Source organism: Aegilops tauschii, chromosome 4 (genome assembly GCF_002575655.3).
Source record: "Aegilops tauschii subsp. strangulata cultivar AL8/78 chromosome 4, Aet v6.0, whole genome shotgun sequence".
In the NCBI taxonomy this organism is placed as follows: domain Eukaryota; kingdom Viridiplantae; phylum Streptophyta; class Magnoliopsida; order Poales; family Poaceae; genus Aegilops; species Aegilops tauschii.
In genome coordinates, this window is record NC_053038.3 from 33,665,243 (window position 1) to 33,671,242 (window position 6,000).

Below are 6,000 nucleotides of genomic sequence, written 5' to 3' on the forward strand. Positions count from 1 at the left end.
AGTAATCTCGTGGGCTTGGAAGTAGTGACGCAACTTCCTCAAGGCCATGAGGAGGCCGAAGAGCAATTTCTGCACACCGGAGTACCTCGACCTAGCCCCCTGCAGGAGGGAGCTGACGAAGTAAACTGGGTGTTGCGTCATCTTGTTCTTCTGCATCACTTCACTTGACTGCTCGGGCACTGTACCGACGGCGCCGGGCTCTGCCGGGGGCCTTGCCTTGCCGGCATCAGGCCCTGCCTGGAGAATCTCTAACTTTCCATCTGCCCGTCCTGCTATTGCCACTGCCTCCTCGTCGACCTCCCTCTGTGCTACCAGTGCGGCGCTGACCACTTGATTCGTTGCCGCTAAGTACAGCAGCAACGGCTCTTGTGGTTTAGGAGCAACCAGTATTGGTGTGGAGGAAAGGTACTTCTTCAGATCCTGCAACGCCGCCTCGGCTTCTAGGGTCCACTCCATTGGGCCTGCCTTCTTCAAGATTTTGAAAAAGGGATGGGCGCGCTCGGCAGACTTGGAGATGAATCGGCTCATTGCGGCAACGCAGCCAGTGAGCTGATGCACATCCTTGATCCGCTTGGGCGCCTCAATCTGCTCAATAGCCTTGATCTTGTCTGTGTTTTCCTTGATCCCGCGCTGCAACACAAAGAACCCGAGAAGTTTGCCCGACGGAACGCCGAAGACACACTTCTTAGGGTTCAGCTTGAGGTTGATCTTGCGCAGATTGGCAAATGTCTCTTCCAGGTCTTGTACAAGAGTTGCCCTGTCCTTGGTCTTGACCACTATGTCATCCATGTATGCTTCCATATTTCTATGGAGCTGGGGTTCAAAACCAATTTGGACCGCTCTTGCAAACGTTGAGCCATCACTCTTCAACCCGAAAGGCATCCGTAAAAAGCAATATGTACTACATGGGGTGATGAATGCTGTCTTCTCTTCATCTTCTCTCGTCATGAAGATCTGGTGGTAGCCCGAGTAGGCGTCGAGGAATGACAACAGATCACACCCGGCCGTGGAGTCAACAATCTGGTCGATGTGCGGCAACGGGAAGGGTCCTTAGGACAAGCCTTATTGATATCTGTGTAGTCAATACACAGCCTCCACTTCCCATTTGCCTTGCGCACCACCACCGGATTGGCCAACCACGTCGGATGGAGCACCCCTCTCACCAAACCTGCCGCTTCCAACTTCCTGATCTCCTCTGTGATGAAATCCTGTCTTTCCAGAGCCTGCTTCCTGACCTTCTGCTTGACTGGCCGCGCATGAGGACAGACAGCTAGGTGGTGCTCAATCACCTCCCTGGGAACACCGGGGATGTCGGATTCTTGCCACGCAAACACGTCGACATTCGCCCGCAGGAAGGCGACGAGCGCACCTTCCTATTTGCTGTCGAGGGTGGAGCTTATGGTGAAAGCCCCTCCCGTGCCATCGTCCCTAACGGACACCCTCTTGGTTTGCGGTGGCTCGGCTCTGGATTTCTTGCTCTTGCCGGCGGAGCTCTCTGGCATGTCCTCGACGGTAGCACAACACTCTGAAGAGGTGCGCTTGCCGGAGTGGGTGCGAGAGGTCTTGTCGGGCTTCTTCTTCCCTCCTGGGGCATCGGCGGCAGGAGCAAGTGCCTCAGCGGTAGCTACTGCAACTGCTTCCCGGTATAGTTGATCGGCGCAAATCAGCGCGTCCTTCTTGTCGGAGGGGACGGAGATGATGGTCAACGGCCCAGGCATCTTCAGCATGTTGTAGGCGTAGTTCGATGCCGCCATGAACTTGGCTAGTGCCGGGCGGCCGAGGATCCCGTTGTAGGGCAAGGGGATCTCGGCCACATCGAAGACGATCCTCTCTGTCCTGTAGTTCGACTCTCCTCCAAATGTCACGGGCAGTGTGACCTTCCCCTTCGGCTGGCTCCTTCCCGGATTGACCCCGTGAAACGTGCCTGTTTCCTCGAGGTCTCCATCAGGAATTTGCAGCCTTTTGATCACGGCGGGCGATATCAAGTTCAGGCCGGCCCCGCCGTCAACCAATATCTTGTTCACCTTGAGGTTGCGTATTGTTGGCGAGACTAACAACGGCAAGAACCCGACCGCGGTTGTGCGGTCAGGGTGGTCCTCGGTGTTAAATATGAGGGGCGTGCTGGACCACTTTAGCGGCTTCCGAGCGTCGAACGATGGCTCCGCTGCTGTAATCTCACGCGCCCACTGTTTGAGCTGGCGGTGAGAAGTATGCAGCGAGGCGCCGCCATCGACGCACATGGCCTCCGTAGCCTTCTGGAACTCTTGCTCGCCGGACTCGTCGTCCTCGTCATGATCATCGTCTTCTTGCTTCTTGTCACGGCCCCGGGCGGGCCTCTCTTGCTGGTTGTCCTTGCCGCAGCGGCCTCCTTGGCTGCCACGTTTCTTGCCGGATCCTTCGGCACCGTCCTGACCTTTCTCCTTGTCCTGCCTCTCAAACTCGGCCTTTTGCTTCTCAGCAAGCAGCTCGACTTGCCGGCAGTTCTGGAGGTCGTGGCCCTTGGTGCGGTGGATCTTGCAATACTGCTTGTCGGAGCCCCCTGGCTCGTCGGTAGCCGCCAAGACCCGGCAAGTGGCGCACCCAGCAATCTCCTTGCCGGGGTCGTCTGCCTTGGCCTTCTTGGCGGCGCCGGTGCTATCGGATCCCTCGACGACAAGTACGGTCTTGCCCTTGCGTTTCCTATTGCGACGCCGGCCCTTCTTCGTCGGGGCGGCGGTGTCTTCATCAGTAGAGTCGGTTTCCGCGCCGGCGTCCTCGCCGGGGTACTTCCTTCCCTCTTCATCCCGGGCGCACCTATCGGCCAGAACGTAAAGTTCGGCCACATCCCTGACCTTGGTCATCACCAGCTCTTCACGCATCTTGCGGTTGCGCATGTTCTGATGGAACGCGCTAATCAAGGCGGCGGGATGAACGTCGGGGATGTTGTACCGCACCCGGCTGAATCTCTGGAAGTACTTGCGGAGGCTTTCCCCTTCCTTCTGGGGAAGGAATTGGCAAGCACCTTGTCGTCACGAGCTCCGGCAGCCTGCATCATGATGGTGTAGATGCTAAGGAACTCTGACGGATGGGTCTTGCCAGTGTACTCCTCGCCGACGTCGGGCTTGATGGTGCGGTGGGATGGCCACTGGAACTGCCGCAGCTCTCGGGTGAAGGCTGGGCAACCCACCTCGTAAGGTAGGCCGCCGGAGCCCCCCGGTGCTGGGGGGTCCATAGCGGGTCCCACCCGCTTGTCCGACTGGTGGCGTGTATCTTATGCTCTTATGCTCTTTTAAGGTGGCAAAATCTAAATATTGCATGGGTAGGATAGGATCAAAGGGCAAAGGTGTCAACACCCAGCCCTCGTGCTAAACGCGTGGCGTAAATTCCACCATAGAACCAGCCACTGTTAGCATTATGATGAAGTCTATGTGCAACAATCGCTCCAAGGTTATAATTCCTTTCATCAGTGAGAACGGTGTGAATGAGGCTCAAGTCTGGCGCACAAAGTATGCTATAGTCTTGCTTGCCTACTATGCATTTCCCGTTAAATAATGCAAAATACTGAATTACGGGAAAGTGAATGCTCTTTATTCTTCCTTGTCTCACTCCCCTATTTTCACCGTAACAAAGGCTGGTCAAGAAAGACTCGAACTCAGCCTTTGGTGGCTCATCAAGCGAACCCCAAAATGGAAGTTCGCAATGGTAAGCAAAATTCTCCAGTGGGGAAGTAAATCGATTATCATAAAGCATAAACGACACCGTAGACTCAAGTGGAAAATATTTAAATCCTTTAACAAATGATTCAGTGAGAAGTTGGCGTTGTTCACACTTATCTGAAAGGTAGGAACCGAGACCGGAATTGTGAACATATTGCTCATATTCCTCCTTGATGCCCACACGCACCTTAGAATCATCGCAAGGCCATAAGCATGTTTTGGTGGTGGCATCTCGTGTGGAACTTTCACTTGGTTCAACATAAGACCGGCGAGCAGAACTGTCACTAGAAGATGCCCCCGGGGATCGCCTCCTCGAAAAACTCCTTCCAAATAGGTTCATCATGTCTGCGTACAATTTTTGAAAATAAAAATTCTGGGTTGACAAAAATTTGTCAACAAAACTTTATAATTTTGATAGCAACTACTCATAGGGATACATAGAGGCCATATCAAGCATTCAAACTACTTAGAACACTAAGAATTCAACATGCAAGCACATCTACAACATCACCAAGAGTAGCTAATTATTCAAAGTATAAACCACTAAAGCAAAAACTAATTGGACAAATGGTGGAGTCACATACCAAGCAACAATCCCCCGAAACAGTTTCGGAAATGGAGGTTCGAGCAAAGAGATCGAAATCTGCGGGTTTGAGCTCAAGAACACGGGAGAGAGAGCAATGGAGATTTTTTTCTAGAGGTAAGTGATGATGTGGGCTAAAGAGATAAGTGAGGGGGGCCACGTGGGGACCACAACCCACCAGGGCGCGCCTGGAGGTCCTGGCGCGCCCAGGTGGGTTGTGCCCACCTGGTGCACCTCCCTCTGATACTATTTGCACCAGAAATTCAGAAATATTCAGAAAAAATCATGTTCAATTTTCAGGGCATTCTGAGAACTTTTATTTTTGGGTCACTTTTTATTTCATGGAAAATTCAGAAAACAGACAAAACATGGCATTTTATTTTATTTAACTAGTAAAAATAGAGAATAAAAAGTAAGGACAGAAGGTAGTGCTTACTAAATTCATCAACTTCATACCGCTAAAAAATGATTCATTAATAAGGTTGATCAGGTCTTATTAACAACCACTTTCGATTAGCATGAAACCGAAGAACTTTCGTAAATCACTAAGTTACCTCAATGAGGATATGAATGTCCCCAACAATAAGCATTTCATATTTCTTTTTGACAGTAGGTAGAGGTATTTGAAAACTTCCAATAGTGATTGTCGGAGATTTTTCAATAACATTAATACCATTCACTTGGAATTGTTTCTTCGGAAAGTGCACCGTATGCTCATTACCATTAATATGAAAAGTGACCTTGCTTTTATTGCAATCAATAACAGCCCCTGAAGTATTCAAGAAGGGTCTACCATGGATAATCGACATGTTGTCATCCTCGGACATCTCAAGTATAACAAAGTCAGACAAAATAGTAACATTAGCAACAACAACGGGCACATCCTCACAAATACTGATAGGTATGGCAGTTGATTTTTCAGCCATTTGCAAAGATATTTCAGTAGGTGTGAGTGTATTCAAGTCAAGTCTTTTATATAAAGAGAAAGGCATAACACTAACACCAGCTCCTAAATCACACAAAAGCAGTTTTCACATAATTCTTTTTGATAGAGCAAGGTATAGTTGGTATTCCGGTGTCTCCAAGTTTTTTAGGTACTCCATCTTTGAAAGTGTAATTAGCAAGCATAGTGGAGATTTCAGCTTCTGGTATTTTCTCTTATTTGTGATGATGTCTTTCATATACTTTGCATAAGGAGGCATTTTAAGGATATCAGTCAAGCGAGTACACAAAAAGACTGGCCTCAACATCTCAGCAAAGCGTTCAAATTCTTCATCATCTTTCTTTTTAGTTGGCCTGGGTGGAAAAGGCATAGGTTTTTGAACCCACAGTTCTCTTTCTTTACCGTGTTTCCTAGCCACAAAGTCTCTTTTATCATATCTTTTATTCTTAGGTTGTGGGTTATCAAGATCAACAGGTGGTTCTATCTCAACATCATTATCTGGTTCTTTATCATTATTTGTTTGAGTGTCTTCATGAACCTCATCATTATCTTTTTCATTATCACTAGGTGAGTGTTCATTACCAGATTGAGTTTCAGCATCAGAGATAGAAGTTTCATTTTCATTATCAGGAGGTTTTTCTATTTCAGGTTCGCTAGAAGTGTGCAAAGTCCTATCGTTTTTCTTTTTCTTTTTCTTTTTCTTTTTAGAAGAACTAGGTGCACTAGTGTTAGCTCTTTGTGAATCTTGTTCAATTCTTTTTGGGTGCCCCTCAGGATAA